Here is a 17941-nt window from a genome sequence, read left to right on the forward strand (position 1 = left end):
TCAATCGGCTGATGTGCCAAGTGGTCAGCCAAGATACTACCTTTAATAGCCTTCTGAGCTCGATACTCAATATCATACTCAGATAACAACATCTGCCAACGGGCAATCCTCCCTGTTAAAGCAGGCTTTTCGAAGATATACTTGATTGGATCCATTATGGATATCAACCAAGTCATATGATTTAACATGTACTGGCGTAAGCACTTAGCAGCCCAAGCCAAAGCACAACAGGTTTTCTCAAGCATTGAATACCGAGACTCACAATCGGTGAACTTCTTGCTTAAGTAGTAAATAGCATAATCTTTCTTTCCTGATTCATCTTGCTGACCGAGGACACAACCCATTGAGTCTTCCAGAACTGTCAGATACATAATCAACGGTCTTCCTTCCACAGGCGGAGACATAATCGGAGGCTCAGACAAATACTCTTTAATGCTATCAAAAGCTTTCTGGTAATCCTCGGTCCAATCATGGGACTGATCTTTCCGGAGGAGCTTGAATATCGGCGCACATGTGGCAGTCATGTGGGATATGAATATGGAAATATAATTCAAGCGGCCAAGAAAACCTCGGACTTGCTTCTCAGTTTTGGGCGCAGGCACCTCTTATATTTCTTTGACCTTTGCGGGATCAACTTCAATACCTCTTTCACTGACAATAAAGCCCAATAACTTGCCAGAACGGACTCCAAATGTACACTTGTTGGGATTCAAACGAAGCTTGTACTTCCTCAAACGTTGAAAAAGCTTCAACAGGTGCTCTACATGTTCAATTTTCGTTCTTGACTTAGCGATCATATCATCAACATATACCTCGATCTCCTTGTGCATCATATCATGAAACAAGGTGGTCATAGCTCGTTGATACGTGGCTCCGGCGTTCTTCAAACCGAAGGGCATCACTCGATAACAGAATATTCCCCAAGGTGTGATGAATGTTGTCTTCTCCATATCCTCGGGTGCCATTTTAATCTGATTATATCCGGAAAATCCATCCATAAATGAGAAGACATTGAATTTAGCTGTATTGTCTACCAACATATCAATATGTGGTAGAGGAAAATCATCTTTCGGACTAGCTTTATTCAAGTCTCTATAGTCCACACACATCCGGACTTTTCCGTCTTTCTTAGGCACGGGCACAATATTGGCCACCCATTGAGGATATGTAGAAGTCACCTGAAACCCCGCATCAATTTGCTTCTGAACTTCCTCTTTGATTTTTACTGCCATATCAGGATGAGTTCTTCTGAGTTTCTGCTTCACAGGCACGCACTCAGGATTTAAAGGTAGAAAATGTTGCACAATATTTGTATCTAGACCGGGCATGTCTTCATATGACCAGGCAAAGACGTCAACATATTCTCGTAGAAATTCAATCAACCCCTTCTTAACAGACTCTTCCAGGAGTGCCCCAATCTTCACTTCTCGCACACAATCTTCAGACCCCAAGTTGACTGTTTCCAGATTCTCAAGATGCGGCTGAATGATCTTCTCTTCATGCTCAAGTAGACGGGTAATCTCATCAGGAATCTCTTCAACATCATCTTCTTCCACCTCAAATACAGGGAATTCAAAGTTGGGAGATAGTGTTGGGTCATTATGTTCAACGGGTTTGATCAACCTGCATAATGATTTTGGATATGAAAAGCTTTTAGAATTCAAACAAGGCAAATCACTATGCAGATGAAAAAAGTGATTTTATTCTATTTTTAGGTTTTATGTGATCACCAATTTCATGTAAAAAAGCGAAAAGGGAAAATAATTGGAAAAACAAACATTTAACATGAATCTATTGAATGAAAATATCATTGTATTTATGCGCCAACAATGTCATCACTCCTCCTTTTGGCATGGGAGGAGGGATTTTAAACACAATGAACATTACTTTGACTTATGGATAACTGTTGGAATATCCACAGTGACCCAGTTATTGCAGACCCCTCTAGGGATAATGAAATTGCCAGAATCCTCTTCGTCCTCTTCCAAGATGGCAGTAGCCTCTTCGCCTTGACTGGTGTGGATGAACCCTCCACTCTTGAACAACCCTTGCATGTTGAAGACCCCAGAAGAATAACCTATGCCAGCCCGAGACTTGTTGTCTTCTAGCTCAATCATCTTTCCTAAACCAGCGGTTGCACCATGCTCAATGGCCAACTTGGCATCTTTATAGGAAGCAAATGAAGGAGTTCTCTTCTCGATAGGTTCATCAATAGATAAAGCTTGGAAAGGAGTTCCAACTTCATCCTCAGCATCTATATATGAGAAAGAAGACAAATGGCTAACCAGGAGAGCCTTTTCTCCCCCTACGACCACTAGCTTCTTATTCTTCACAAATTTCAGTTTCTGGTGTAGGGTGGATGTCACGGCGCCTGCCTCGTGAATCCATGGTCTGCCTAAGAGACAGCTATACGATGGGTGAATGTCCATAACTTGGAAGGTAATCTGGAAATCACTTGGTCCGATTTTGATTGGGAGATCAACCTCGCCAATCACAGATATACGAGACCCATCGAAAGCCTTCACAACTACTCCACTTTGCCTCATGGGAGGCCCTTGATATGACAGTTTTGAGAGAGTGGATTTTGGTAATACGTTCAGTGATGACCCAGTGTCCACCAGCACATTGGACATGGCGTCGCCTTTGCAACCCATAGATATATGTAATGCCAAGTTGTGGTCTCTTCCCTCCTCGGGGAGATCAGAGTCACAAAAACTCAAGTTGTTACAAGCAGTAATGTTTGCAACAATGCTATCGAATTGTTCAATTGTGACATCGTGATCTACATATGCCACATCCAAAACCTTCTGCAGAGCCTCTCGGTGTGGTTCTGAATTCAAAAGTAAAGATAACACTGATATTTTGGATGGCGTTTGTAGAAGCTGGTCTACAACATTGTACTCGCTTCTCTTGATGAGCTTCAGTATCTCATCGCAGTATTCTTTCATATTGCCGCTTGGGCCAACAGAAGCAGGAGTTTTCAATGTAGAGGAGGGCTTAACAACAAGTGCCGGATTCGGGGTGCTCACAGCATTCCCAATCGGGCGTTCAACAGAATCAGCACTAGCTTGGGGCTTTGGCGGTGCTGAAAATACACGACCGCTACATGTCAGACCGCTAACATCAACAATGTTAACAACAGATGAAAATGGCAAGGACACCTCTTTCCCATTTTCCACTGCCACATCATTGTAGCGATAGGGGACTGCCTTCTCAAAAGAGTATGGTACTGGTCCGGCCGGCTTGATGGTTAATGCGGGAGAAACCTTCTGCTTGCTACCATCATACTTGATGACAACAGGCTCGGGGATCTGGAATACTGGAGAAATTACGTTGACCTCATCAGCATCTTCGTCAACATTTCTGTTTTGAAGGGTCTCGATAACTCCTTCATCCAGCATTTCTTGAACATCTTTGCGCACCTGGCGACAACCTCTTTGATTGACAGAATAGACTCGGCATCTATCGTGGTCATGCTCATAATGACTATACTCACATAGCAAACGATGCATCTCGACCAGAGATTGTCGGATATGACTGACATATTTAACTTTGTACTTGGCAGGGCAGCCCTGGACCATGTTGACAGACTTCCCATGCTCGGGCAATGGGGTTTTTTTTACATTAGGACCTATGTCCTTGAAACACAGAATGCCACACCTCACAAGGTCTTGAACCTTGGTCTTCAAAGGGTAACAATTCTCTACGTCGTGGCCGGGAGCACCAGAATGGTAAACACAGTGTAATTCGGGCTTATACCACCACTGGGGGTTAGTAGGTATAGTCGGTGGGTCTCGCGGAGTAATCAACTTTCTCTCTATCAAAGAGGGATATAACTCTGCATACGTCATCGGAATAGGATCGAAGGTGACCCTTTTCCTCTCGTAACTCGCGCTGGTTTGATTACTGTTTCGAGGTTGGTAGGCCTGCTGTTGCGGACGGTGTTGTTGATGTTGATATTGCGGATGTGGTTGCTGATTGTTGTTATGTTGCTGGTACTGCTGATTATCTCTGAACACAGGTGCTATATGAGCCACCTGGTGCTAGTTACCGGCGGGGCGCACGGTCTTCCTCCTCACAGAGGGTCTTCTTGGTTTCATATGAGAGGTCACAACATGTGCCTCTCCTTCTTTCTTCTTCGCAAACGACCCATAACGTTTGGCGGAAGAGCCTTCTTCTCTGGTCAGACGTCCTTCTCTAACCCCTTCTTCTAGACGCATCCCCATATTCACCATCTCGGTGAAGTCAGAAGGAGCGCTAGTAATCATCCGCTCATAATAAAAAGAACTTAAGGTCTTCAAAAAGATCTTAGTCATCTCTTTTTCTTCTAGCGGAGGCACGATCTGTGCAGCTAACTCTCACCACCTCTGGGCGTACTCTTTGAATGTTTCCTTGTCCTTCTGGGACATGGTCCTCAATTGATCCCTATCGGGAACCATATCCACATTGTACTTATACTGCTTGACGAAGGCTTCGCCAAGATCGTTGAAGGATCGGATGTTCGCACTGTCTAAACCCATGTACCAACGCAGAGCGGCACCGGACAGACTGTCCTGAAAGTAATGGATAAGCAATTGGTCGTTGTCAGTCTGAGTCGACATCTTCCTGGCATACATGACCAGGTGGCTGAGAGGGCAAGTATTTCCCTTGTATTTTTCAAAGTCAGGGACCTTGAATTTCACAGGGATTCTCACATTAGGAACCAAGCAGAGTTCGGCAGCAGACTTGCCGAAAAGATCCTTTCCTCTGAGAGTTTTCAATTCCTTGCGAAGCTCAAGAAATTGATCGTTCATAGCATCCATCTTCTCATAGACATCTGGGCCCTTAGACGGCTCAGAATGACAGATGGTGTTGTCTACTCTGGGCATAGTATTCACGACAGGAGGAGGAACAGCAAGGACCGGGCTAGATGCCGGCATAGAAGCAAAGGTGGGAGCAGGACCCTCGGGCATGAAATTGGGAGGCATCCCCCACGGGAATCTGGTTGGCATGGCCGTTGGAGCAAAGTGTGCACTGGCTGCAGGCACAGTCGAGGATACAATCTCAGAGATGACTGTCCTCTGGGGAGGAGTTGAAGGTGTCGGTGAAGACTGGCTCTGAGCAGCCAAGAATGATTCCATCAAGGCACTTAATCTGGCCACTTCCTTTTTCAGTTCGCGGTTCTCTTGTTCCAAATGATCCATCAGTCTTGAAATGTTGGCTCTGGTGTAGTACCGGTGAGTCAGCTTGTCTTCAAAATAAATGAAGAACACAGAATTAGACCACAGGACAAGAAGCCGGGAACGAAACCTTCTTATGCACATGATGCATGCAATGCTTGTGCATATGATTTGTTTTTATTTCAAAGGAACTTTAGGGTTCTATTTGCAAATTTTGGAAATATTAAACACTTTTATATAGATGCATAATATCTGGGAAATATTTTACACCAAAGAAGTACAGCATTAGTAACCATATACAAGAGAAAAGGGAAATAAACATCTTATGGATCCCTAGAAACAATCATCTAAAACTCGGGATACAGGAAGATAGGATGCACAAAGTCTCTTCACCTCCCTTTCGTAGGCTGCCTCCATATCCGCCTTCTCCTTGGCGAGTCGGTCGTACTTCCTTTTCGAAAACTTGGAAGACTGAGGAAGTAGAGAAGTCCATGCATCATCAGGATCGTCAATAACCTGATGTTCGAGGAACTCTATCAAAGCATCCTTCTCCTTAATCTGTTGAAGCAACTCTTCTCGTTCACGGATCCAAGCACATGATCGGTCTTCGTCTCTCAACTCCTCTACTCCTTGGTCAGGGAGGGTTGAAGGCCCAGCCATAACCATAGGTGTAGGTCTTGGATACTCGTAAGGCATGAGATAATCAGAAGCTCTCTTCCTAACCCAAGCGGTGTAAGGCTCCATAACAACACAATTCTTAGGACCCAACTCTTTCCTTCCCTTCCTATGAATCTTGCACCAAGCGCGGACCATTCTGCCCTTCAAGTTTTGGGGATCTTTACCCTCCTGAAGGAACACTCCCTCTAACAGAATGTTATTAGGTTTACCCTTTAGGGGGAACCTGATGCGGTGTTTTTCGCAAGTATACGAACGCGTCAGAGTAATATAAAAGATTGTCGAATCCACAGAGACCAAATGTCAAGCTATCGTTATCTGTTGTTATGGTGTTTATCAAAGGCAATCAAAATAGGTGTTTTTGTAGTGTGCGATTGAAAAGTAAAGTTTGAAATAAAGATAATTAATAAAGACAGGGTCGAATGTAATTCACGTAATCAATTAATAATCCAAGTACTTGCTAATAGAATTACTTATGGGCAATGTTTCCTACTTTGAAAAGAACTAATTTAACAGGAACTGTCGCTTTCGCGTATTCAGAACCGAGTTGTACTCCCTAATCAAACCCTCTTATTGTCACTTATAAAAAGGCGCGCATTGCGTTAGAGTAGTAAACCTATTTTTAAGAAATATAGTATCTTGACTAAGTTGAAAAGTATTGTAACCTGGATTTCTTAACCAAAAGAGGTTCTCACGAACCAGACTCTAAACTTATAAACGCGTCCGAAAATAGTTTTAAAATCTCTTTTCTTCTTAATCTTAAAAACTCCTAATGAACTAGACAAAGTGCTTTCGCTGTTTTTGAAATAGTTAAAAACAATTAAGTTTATAAAGACGTTGGACGGCTTTCGATCTTACCCAACGGAGTTGAAGTGCGGAAAAACTTAAGTTGAAAGTTAAAATAGCCCTTAAGTGTTTCTACGAACAATTGTACGGATTACTGGTTTAATTACGATACTTACATTCTAACCTTATAAATTTAGTTAGACATGGTAAAGTAAAAGTGCATTAAAATAAATAAAAGCAGTGCGAGTGCGGAAAGTAAATAAAAGTAGTGCGAGTGCGGAAAGTAAATAAAAGTAAAGCGAGTGCGAGGAAATAAATAAAGTAAAAGCGAGTGCGGGAAATAAATAAAGTAAAGGCGAGTGCGGGAAATAAATAAAGTAAAGGCGAGTAATAAAAACCTGCTCCAATCGGAGGGCTGAGTAAATTGCAATGCGGAAAAGAAAATGGCGGCAGGATTAACTTCCTTCCAAAGTGCTCCAAACTCGATTACAGACTCTATCACAGACTTGATTACACAATTGTGGTAACACTCCAATGCGAAGCGATTACCACTATAAAATACTGAATATATGCCTAAGTGAAACAAATTTGCTTCTGAGTTTGCCTCTGTTCTAAGTTTGGATGCTTGTAAAAGTGAATTCGCGTTTCTATTTATAAGCAAGTAAAAAGATGGAAATGACTTGGATGCCATTCCCTTGAAAATAGGAGGGAACCGTTTTTCCTCTTGTGGCGCCCGCCACAAGGCCATGGCGCCCGCCACAAGCACAATGTGGGGCGCCTTAGTGGAAGTGGTGGGAAAACGTGGGAGTTGTTGGAAGTTGAATTTGACCCGTCATGGCTTGGGCTGTGGCGCCCGCCATTGGGTAGGCCATAAGAGTAAAATGCTGATTTTTAGGGTTTTTGGCCCTTTTTCGCTCCTTTTCTCGATCGGGGCTCCGATTAAAGTAAAAACCTGAAAACAAAGGAAAACACAGTAATAACACAACAAAATGATAATAAAACGACTAGAATGCATGTGAAATCGGAGTCGAAAATACGTAAATTTTAGTGTGATCAAACTCTCCCACACTTAAACCTTTGCTTGTCCTCAAGCAAAACATTGAAAAGCTCATAAAAGAAAATTTGTGTAAACGAGTGCTTCGGGTAAAAATTCCAAGTTCAAGTCGGGATGCAGTGATAGGTACTAACTGGGTGAACTAAGGGTATCATGATGACACTAATCCGCAAATACGGACATAAACTTCATTTCTATATTAACCAACCCATATTATCCCACAATACCTAGGCCTTCCTCCTCATCTCTTTTGTGTCCTTTTTCATTCAGGCGCAATCACATTAAGCCTGTTATCCGTACATACTTCATAGTAGAGTGGCCTGTTAGTGATTATGATCAGAGCTTGGGGTTTCTGGCACATAAACATGTGTAAACCCTTTCATTGGACCCAACTGTAGTTGTGGGGGATCGGATCGTAATCCGCCCTACCGAGTTCAGTGCCAGATACCTCTGAACCAACTAGCAGTGAGTACTGCTTTTTTTCTTTTTCTTTTTCTAGCAATTTTTTACAATTCTTTGGTTTAAATGACTTTGTGAGGGTCACCTATACCGGAGTTGCCTTTTTGCTTTCTTTTATTTTTTTGTTTTTCTGGATCATTCACTTATTTGCATCGGTCCCCTACGTAGAGGATGCGTAGGCCGGAGCTGACTGCTGAGATAAACTACTAAGGACTTATACGGAAATGATGATTAAGACCATGGTATATGGGGTTTCGGGAATGATTCCTATATTTACGAAGCTTATGGTGCTAAAACAGATACTGATGTTTCGCAAAGTTCTCCCAAGTCACCGCATCCTTACTCAAAACATGTCCTTAAAACCTGAAAACTTACGAAATAACATTATTTTCTTTTGCAAAATTTTTTTTGGTGGGGCTAAAGGTATGGGGAGACTAGATTGTACTAAAGATCTACTGTATTTGGTGACTCGTCAGACTCATGCATTATACTAAGAAGAAAAATTAAACAACTAAAAGGAAATAAACAATCTAAAAACAGCAAATAAAAACGATAAAGGAAAAGCGAGAAAAACAATAAAGAAAAGACGATAGAGTCTCCTCCCACACTTAAATCGAACATTGTCCCCAATGTTTCGAAATAAGATAAGGAAGAGTTACCTGGCAACCTATTGCTGACCACTAGTGCCCTTGCCATCCTGAGGTGGACGACGGGATCGGGTACGACGACGGTCTCTCTGATCCATCCTCGCCTGCAGGGCATTCTGAGCGGTCCTCACCTCTTGAAGGTTACCTATAATGGAACCTTGGGTGGATTCAATTAGTGCCATGTGTCTCTGGTGGTATTATTGCTGACGGGTTTGTGTGTTGGTAACCGTTTGCAGAGACTGTAGAACAGTGTCGTAGGACCTGTCTATCCTCCGCTGTGATTGTTGCATGAAGTTCATATTATCCAACATTTGTTCCTGGAGGGTAGAGAGTAGGTCGTCACGCCTTTGCTCTCTAGCCAGGTGGTCACGCCACATCTCCTCTGTAATATAGAAGCCAGGAGTGGTACCTGCAGAAGAAGAAGATGGTGCAGTGTGTGGTGGTGAAGGATGATGGGGGGATACATGTGGTACGGGAGATCTCTCTCTCCGATCATATTCATCATCAGTGTCTGGTCCCGCCTCATCAGGAATGTTAGGAGGAAGATGACCCAAAACAGGTGGAGCATCTAAATCGTAGGTCCAATTCCTCTCATCACGTATATCTGTACGTCTAGTGCAAGGTAGAATAATAGATGGGATGGCTACACCATGAATCATAAGTGTATAACCTCCTTCTCTCCTTGAGCGACACAATTTCATGTCTCTCAGAAATTTTAAGTTAATTGTGCGAGGAGGTAAGGGGTCTAGGGTAGCCATCTCATTGTTCAGGTTAAGTGCCCGAGCAATAGACGTAATCAAACCACCAAAAGAAATCGGTCCCGCCTTATTCAGAGTTAAAATCATATGGGCGAGCATAAACGGAACCGAATTAATTCTTCTATTTGTGAGGCTTCCTTGCAAATATAGAAGCTCTCTGGCATTAACCTTATTTGGATTCTCCCGGCCAAAAATAGTGCATGACAACAGATATCTAAAAACTCTGATGGCCGGGTTATGGATAGTTGAGGCAAGAACTCCTTCAAAAGAGTTAATGGAAGTGTTTGGTAAACGCTCCCAGAAGGAAAATACCTCAACAGACCATTCGGAATCCAAAGGGGCCTCACAAATAGCACCTTCCCCATGAGGGATCCCTAACAGACTGGCTAGTTCATCGGTACTGAATTGGTATTCAACAACAAACATTCTAAATTGGACAGTACCGACTGTGCTAGCAGTGTTAGGGCTGACAATATAAATTAAGGAACTTAAAAATTCGATTGTCAGCCGCTCATAGGTGGTTTCTTTGTTGATAAAGAAATTATGCAAACCTAAGATGTCTAATAAATGAAAAACGCTATGGTATATACCTAAAGTATAGAGACAATTTTCGTTAACATACCTTGTCGGGAGAATTTCCCGATTTTGCAACCGTTCAATGATTTTTCTTTGTCTTTCCCCTGGTTTCCCTCCTCGAAGAATGAATCCGTTGAACTCCATTTGAATGCTCTTGAAATGTGGATGAAGAAGATGAAGTGGTTGGTGAAAAGGTTAGATTTTTACAAAATCCGGCGGATGAAATCAAAAACGGAAAGTGGAACAATGATATGTGTGGTATGATGGTTAGGAAAGTATGAGCTTTTTGGGGGTTCAAGGACTTTTTTCCAAGGTAAAAAAATGGGTTTTTGGAGGTTGTAAGTTGCAAAAATGGTGAAGAAAAGGGGTCTGCCCCAACCATTTACAGACGCTGTGGCGGGCGCCACAGGTCCTATGGCGGGCGCCACAAGGCAAAATCTGGCTGGGCCAGATTTTGGTCCTTTGGTTTGGGCTTCGCTTGTCTTTTGGCTTTGAGGGGTCTGGATAGCATTTGTCTTGTGATTCTCCTAGTTTCTTTGACTTGCATAATTTTATAAAAGTAAAAACGAAAATAAAAAGTGAAACTGAAACAAAAACAAAAACAGAAATTAAATATAAATAAATAAATAACTGAAAAAATTAAAATGCACATAAAATAAATATAAAACATATATAGATAAAAATAGAAATACTAATGTATAGTAGTAGTTTATATAATATCCAAATGCGATAATATAAAATGAGTAATGCAAATACGATAAATATATAAAAGAGAAATAAAGCGAAATGAAATGGTGAAATCAGGTATTAGGGGTGTCGTCTGCCTGAGTGGATCCACGGAGCACGGCTATCTCCTACCTGAGCTCTGCGATCTCCTGATGTAGACAATCGGCTTCAGTAGCATGGGTGAGATCAGACACTCCCATCTGTAAAGTTAGGTTCGCCACTTCCTGTCTAAGCTCTGCAATCTCTCTACGACACTCATCAATCTGGGTGCGTATGTCGGGTGTCTGCAATGAATGATTATTAGAGAAAACAATGATTCTAGGAGATGGTGGTGCAGGCGTGTATTCAGCAGCGGGTGGTGATCTCGGTGCCTCGACGGTCTCTCCTTGGCCCTCTAGAGCATAACTCCAATTCGCTGGATCATGCACACTGGTCATCATAGGGTCTGGCAATGTGAAGTAATGGATAGCCTCAATGTCGACTAGCAATCGGAACTGACATGGGTGGAAAGAGGCTCTCCTCATCAATCCTCTGGTCAAACAGAAATCAATGTCCATGGTAGTGTATCCACAGTAGGTCCGAAGATGCAACAGCTTGCGAGACAGACCTAAAGCGACAACAATCTGTGTGATGATTCCACCAACATGAATGACTCCTTCGGTGGATCTAGAGATACCGCTGAGATTATTCAATAAAAAGTTCCCACATGCTACTGGGCGAGACTGGGATGCGCAAAATAATAGGAAGATCTCCTCTTCACTCAGTAGTGTCTCTGCATCCGGTCTTCCCAGGAAGGAATGTGCTAATATCATATGAAAATATCTGAAGGCTGGGTTATGTATGACATAAGATAACTGTGTAGATGGATCCTGGCTTCCGCCACCTGATATATCACTCCAAAACTTCTCCACTTCCTTACCCAGGAAGTATCCCATAGGTGTCTCCGGGATAGCATTAGGAGTAGTCTGGAAACCCAACAGGTCGCCGAACTCTTTCTGGCTGAAGGAGTACTCAACTCCAAAGAGCCTGAAAGCAGCATACCCATCTGGTCCAGAATATGGGTCATAGTCGAATGAACTCAGGAGCTCCAATATCAGGTTCCTATATGTTTTACTCAAGTCATCAGCAAATTCGTCCCAGTGGAGCTGGTGGCTAAGGAATCAGATACTAGGCTCGATACCCAGTGCCTCCATACAATGTTGATCAGGGTAACGTGTGGGTGCCATAGGGCGCTGGTATAAAGCAATGTAGCGCTCCCTCTGAGCATTGTCTCTATAGGCAACATGCATGTCATCAAAACCCTGCATCCTGTAAAAGTTAGGAAAGTGATCCAGAAAATACAAACCATTCAAACTTTTAGTCTATATGCAAAATATGATAAAATAAAATAAAAATAAAAATAAATGTAAATAAATGCGAAAAAAAGTAAAATGAAAAGAAAAACCATGGGTTGCCTCCCACGCAATGCTTGTTTAACGTCATTAGCTTGACGATCAGAATTTATACACCTGTAGTAGTAGGAATCGATGGATCAATCAGGGTGTGGCTTGAGTAGTATGTTGGAATGTCTCCTCCTTCGTAGAGCTTCAGTCTTTGTCCATTTACAATGAATGGGATACAAGTTTGGTTCTTGATTTCTACGGCTCCGGATCTCTGAATCTTGGATACTTCGAAAGGACCAGTCCATCTTGAACGTAGCTTTCCAGGGAAGAGTCGTAACCTAGTGTTGAAAAGGAGAACATAATCGCCTACATTGAAGTTTTTCTTTACTATTCTTTTGTCGTGATTGGCTTTTGTCCTCTCTTTATATATTTTTGCATTCTCGTAGGCAGATTGCCTAAGTTCTTCTAATTTATGAATGTCTAGGGTACGCTTTTCTCCAGCAGTTAGGTAGTCTAAATTCAAAGTTTTAATGGCCCAATAGGCTTTATGCTCTAACTCGAATGGTAAGTGACATGATTTTCCATAAACTAGTTGGTAAGGAATAGTTCCTATAGGGGTTTTGAAAGCGGTTCTATAGGCCCATAATGCTTCTTGAAGCTTCTGAGACCAGTCTCTCCTAGAAATAGAAACAGTTTTCTCTAGGATTTATTTTATCTCCCTATTAGATACTTCTACTTGACCACTAGTTTGTGGGTGGTACGGTGTTGCTACTCTATGCCTAACTCCATATTTTCTTAAAAGTTTGTCAAATATTCTCGATATAAAGTGTGATCCTCCATCGCTTATGACTAAACGTGGTGTTCCAAATCTAGGGAATATATAGTTTTTAAATAATTTGATTACTACCTTAGTGTCGTTTGTGGGTGCAGCTATAACTTCAATCCACTTAGACACATAGTCTACGGCTACTAAGATATACCTGTTTCCTAAGGATGGTGGAAAAGGTCCCATGAAATCTATACCCCATACGTCAAAGAGTTCTACTTCCTGAATGTTTCTTAAGGGCATTTCATCACGTCTTGAAATGTTTCCAGTGCGTTGGCATCTATCACATTTGACAATGCAAGCATAGACATCACGCCACATGGTAGGCCAGAATAGGCCAGCTTGAAGAATCTTGGCGTATGTCTTAGAGGTGCTCGCATGTCCACCATAAGGTGCAGAATGACAATGCTCGATAATACTATTTACCTCTTCTTCTGGAACGCAACGGCGAAAGACGCCATCTTTACCCCTTTTAAAAAAGAGCGGTTCGTCCCAATAGAAGTTTCTCACATCGTGGAAGAATTTCTTCTTGCGGTGGTAGTCAAGATCAGGGGGTACTATATCAGCAGCTAGGTAATTAACGAAATCTGCATACCAGGGTACGTTACTTATTGCTAAGGAATTTTGGGGTTGCTCATGAGGATCTAGGTTATTATCTTCAATGGTTTCTACTTTAGCGATAAGTCTATCATAGGCGAAATCATCATTTATGGGTACTAGTTCAGGTTTTAGATGTTCTAGCCTAGAAAGGTGATCGGCTACTACATTTTCAGTGCCTTTTTTTATCTCTTATATCTAAATCAAACTCTTGTAGTAATAGAATCCATCGGAGTAACCTGGGCTTGGCATCTTTTTTACTTAATAGGTAACGAATGGCAGCATGATCGGTGTAAACAATAATTTTTGCTCCTACTAGATAAGATCTAAATTTGTCTATAGCGAAAACTACAGCGAGTAATTCTTTTTCGGTTGTTGCGTAATTAAGCTGGGCAGCATCTAGGGTTCTACTGGCATAATAAATGGCATGTAATTTTTTATCTTTCCTTTGTCCTAGAACGGCTCCAACTGCATAATCACTAGCATCGCACATTATCTCGAAAGGTTCCGACCAATCGGGTGGTTTCATAATTGGTGCAGATACTAATGCTTGTTTTAAAAGATTAAACGCGTCATTACATTTTTCGTCAAAAATGAATTCAACATCTTTCATTAAAAGTCCAGTTAAAGGTTTCGTGATCTTGGAGAAGTCCTTAATAAAACGTCGGTAGAATCCAGCGTGTCCAAGAAAGCTTCGGACTTCTCTGATGGTTTTTGGGGGTTTTAGGTTTTCTATAACTTCTATTTTAGTTTTATCTACCTCTATACCTTTTTCGGAAACTATATGTCCTAAAACTATTCCTTCGGTCACCATGAAATGACATTTTTCCCAATTTAGCACGAGGTTCACCTCCACGCATCTCTCCAGGATTTTCTCAAGGTTAGCAAGACAATTGTGGAAATCGAATCCGCAAAACGAAAAATCATCCATAAACACTTCCATGATACCATCTAGGTAATCTGCGAATATTGACATCATGCAGCGTTGGAAAGTAGCTGGAGCGTTACAGAGGCCGAACGACATTTGTCTGTAGGCAAAAGTTCCATAAGGGCATGTAAAGGTAGTTTTTTCTTGATCTTCGGGGTGGATAGGTATTTGGAAGAATCCAGAGTATCCATCTAGGCAACAGAAGTAAGAGTGTCTGGCTAGACCCTCCAACATTTGGTCTATAAATGGTAAAGGGAAATGATCCTTCCTAGTTGCTTTATTTAATTTTCTATAATCTATACACATCCGCCATCCTCCTTCTAAACGTTTTGCTACATGTTCACCTTTATCGTTTTGCACGACTGTGATGCCTCCCCTTTTAGGTACTACATGCACAGGGCTCACCCACTTACTATCAGAGATCTGGTAGATTATACTTGCCTCAAGCAACTTAAGAACTTCCTTCTTAACAACATCACTCATAATAGGGTTTATTCTTCTCTGATGTTCCCTAGAGGGTTTTGAATCTTCTTCGAGCGAAATCCGATGCATGCATACGGATGGGCTTATACCTTTCAGGTCAGAGATATTATATCCTAAGGCTGAGGGATGTCTTCGTAAAACGTCTAAAAGTTGGTTCGTCTCCTCTTGGCTCAAGGTAGCACTAACTATAACTGGACGGTTCATCTTTTCATCGAGGAACTCATATCTCAGGTTCTTAGGCAGTTCCTTAAGTTCTAAGGTTGGTTTCTTAGGGCATGGCATAGGATCTGGAGTAAGGGATAAACATTCGTAAAGGTTATCATCGATGTAAGGTTCTTTAAAGTCATCATCTTCCTTTATGGGGATTGACGGTAACTTAATTGTTTTTATAATTTCTTTTTATTCTAATTCTCTAACACATTCATCAATGATATCTAAGGCATAACACGAGTCTCCCATCACAGGTGCCATAAGAAATTTCGAAAGTATAAATTCTATTTTCTCGTCACCTACTTCAAATGTCAACTTTCCTTTCTTGACATCTATTATGGCTCCTGCAGTCGATAAGAATGGTCTACCTAGAAGAATTGGTATATCATTGTCCTCTTTGATGTCCATGACAATAAAATCAGTAGGGATAAATAGTTGACCTATCCTAACAGGAACATCTTCTAAAATGCCTATCGGATATTTAACAGATCTATCGGCTAACTGAAGTGACATCTTAGTGGGTTGTAATTCTAACAGGAACATCTTCTAAAATGCCTATCGGATATTTAACAGATCTATCGGCTAACTGAAGTGACATCTTAGTGGGTTGTAATTCTCCTAAGTTTAATCTCTCACAAACTTCTAGAGGCATTAAGCTCACACTAGCTCCTAAGTCTAGAAAAGCTTTTTCGATGACATGATTACCCAAAAGGCAAGGAATGGAGAAATTTCCAGGATCTTTATCTTTCTTTGCTAATTTGTCATCGGAAATAACATTACATTCCAAAGGCTTCAGATCGTCAAGTCTACGTTTGTTGGTAAGGATGTCTTTGAGAAACTTTGCATAAGAAGGTATTTGGGTGATGGCTTATGTGAAAGGGATTTCTACATGAAGTTTTTCTATAACTTTAATAAATTTTTGATACTGTTTATTGATCTGGGTTTGTTTGAGTCTTTGGGGATATGGTATAGGTGGTTTATATGGCGGGGGTGGTACGTAAATTTTATCTTTAGGTTCTTCTCCTTTATCTCGACCATCCTGGTTTTCAGATTCCTCTGGTTCCTTTACTTCGTCCGGGGGTTTAGTACATTCCTTAGAAGTTTCGGGTTCACTTAATCTTGGGTTTGGTGGCTCATCATCAGCGTTCCCACTTCGTAGGGTAATGGCATTGGCTTGTCCTCTCGGATTTTGTTGAGGTTGTCCAGGGAATTGTCCTCCAGGTGTAGTCTGAGGGGCTTGGTTTAAAGCTACCTGAGAGATCTGGGTTTCAAGCATCTTGGTATGAGTAACTATTTGGTCAACCTTGATTTCTAACTGAGTAATCAATTCATTAACATGAATGTTTTGGTTCATGAACTCTTTGTTTTGTTGGGTTTGAGCGGTGATAAAATTTTCCATAATTTTCGCAAGGCTCGGCTTTGGTGGTACAGGTTGCATAGGTTGATTAGATCTAGGGGCTTGATAACTAGGTCTCGGAGGTGCATTATTTTGAATAGGGTTATTGTTTTTATAGGAGAAGTTAGGGTGATTCCTCCATCCAGGGTTATAGGTACTTGAATATGGGTTCCCTTGGGTGTAGTTCACTTGCTCGGAGTGGGTTTCATTCAATAGACTGCATTATGCGGATTGGTGTCCTTGGGTTCCAAATATCTCACAATCCGACGAAACTGCGGCTACAGTATTCGGGTTCGTGTACATATGCTCGACTTTAAGGGCTAATGCGTCCATTTTAGCTTGCATCATGTCTATAGAGCTTAGTTCATGCACTCCTCCTTGGGCTTCCTTCTTCTCAACAGTCGCTCGTTCGACTCCCCATGATTGATGGTTTTGAGCCATATCTTCAATGAGGGCACTAGCTTCAGGATAAGGTTTGTTCATCAGAGTACCGCCTGCGGCAGCGTCGATGGTCATCTTTGTGTTGTAATGAAGTCCATTATAGAAGGTTTGAATGATTAACCAATTTTCGAAACCATGATGTGGGCATGCTCGTAACAAATCTTTATATCTCTCCCAAGCTTCGAACATCGATTCTCCATGGTTTTGGGTAAATCTAGTTATATGGTTTCGAAGAACGGCGGTCTTACTCGGGGGAAAATATCTAGCAAGAAAAACTCTTCTAAGGTTATCCCAAGTCGTAATGGAATTGGGTGGAAGGGAATCTAACCATGATAGGGCTTTATCTCTGAGGGAAAAAGGAAATAATCTTAAACGTATTGCCTCAGGAGAAGCTCCATTGGTTTTAAAAGTATCTGCTAATTGAAGAAATATTTTTAAATGTTGGTTAGGGTTCTCTGTAGCGAGACCCGCGAATTGTCTCTGTTGCACTAGTTGTAACAGAGATGGTTTAAGTTCAAAATTATTGGCTGGGATAGTTGGGTTTACTATACTAGAACTAGGTTCTTCATTAGATGGTTGAGCGAAGTCCTTAAGAGGTCATTGGTTTTGATCTTCGGCCATAGCTCTCTTAATTCTATGAAAGAATAAACGTGCGCGAGTGTAACGTTCAGGTTCCGCCAGAGGATATACTAAGCTTAAACTTCCGGTGCTGCGAGTTCTTCGCCAAAAACTTGATGCGGTGTTTTTCGCAAGTATACGAACGCGTCAGAGTAATATAAAAGATTGTCGAATCCACAGAGACCAAGTGTCAAGCTATCGTTATCTGTTGTTATGGTGT

At 41.6% G+C, this 17941-nt stretch overlaps 1 non-coding gene across 1 annotated transcript; it reads left to right on the forward strand.

Annotated features, from left to right (window-relative positions):
- The first annotated feature begins 17233 nt into the window (after nucleotides 1–17233).
- Nucleotides 17234–17340, forward strand: LOC127117042 (small nucleolar RNA R71). The gene has a single exon (XR_007801806.1). It is a non-coding gene; the product is annotated as a small nucleolar RNA R71 (small nucleolar RNA).
- The last annotated feature ends 601 nt before the right edge of the window (nucleotides 17341–17941 follow it).

This window comes from Lathyrus oleraceus, chromosome 1 (assembly GCF_024323335.1).
Source record: "Lathyrus oleraceus cultivar Zhongwan6 chromosome 1, CAAS_Psat_ZW6_1.0, whole genome shotgun sequence".
NCBI classification, from domain to species: Eukaryota; Viridiplantae; Streptophyta; class Magnoliopsida; order Fabales; family Fabaceae; genus Lathyrus; species Lathyrus oleraceus.